General features: G+C 31.7%; 1 protein-coding gene across 1 annotated transcript in view; it reads left to right on the plus strand.

Moving 5' to 3' along the window:
* Positions 1–429, plus strand: part of LOC108747510 — a 143,032-nt gene that overhangs the window by 1,522 nt on the left and 141,081 nt on the right. The gene's annotated exons all lie outside the window — the stretch shown is intronic.

The following is a 429-nucleotide window of genomic DNA, read 5'->3' on the forward strand; positions in this document are numbered from 1 at the left end:
AAAGTTTAATACGCGTAGATCACATCTAGAGAATTTCGAGTTTAATACGCGTAGATCACATCTAGAGAATTTCGAAACACAACCAACTTAACAATTAAAAACGCAAGCAGTGTCAGCAACATTAATAGTAATTTACATTGCTGTGTAAATTGATCTCTCAACAAAATATTTAAACGGTTTTCAAATCAGGACAAAACTGCAAAAAATTTCGAAGTATTGAAAGTGAGAAAATTATGAAATTTTAGGACGAAGAATTTGTGGCAATCCTTGTACAGAATCTAGCTACGGGATGACAAACTTTTGATTAACCTGTCGTTTTTGTTAATTTTAGTAAGTTGGAATGAGTAGTATAAGTGAAGATAGTGAAGATAGTATATAAATGAAGATATTGGGTGGATCCATATATTCGTTCGCTTTTTGTTAGTAGTG

The sequence above is a fragment of the Trachymyrmex septentrionalis genome, unplaced genomic scaffold (genome assembly GCF_001594115.1).
Source record: "Trachymyrmex septentrionalis isolate Tsep2-gDNA-1 unplaced genomic scaffold, Tsep1.0 scaffold2, whole genome shotgun sequence".
In the NCBI taxonomy this organism is placed as follows: Eukaryota; Metazoa; Arthropoda; class Insecta; order Hymenoptera; family Formicidae; genus Trachymyrmex; species Trachymyrmex septentrionalis.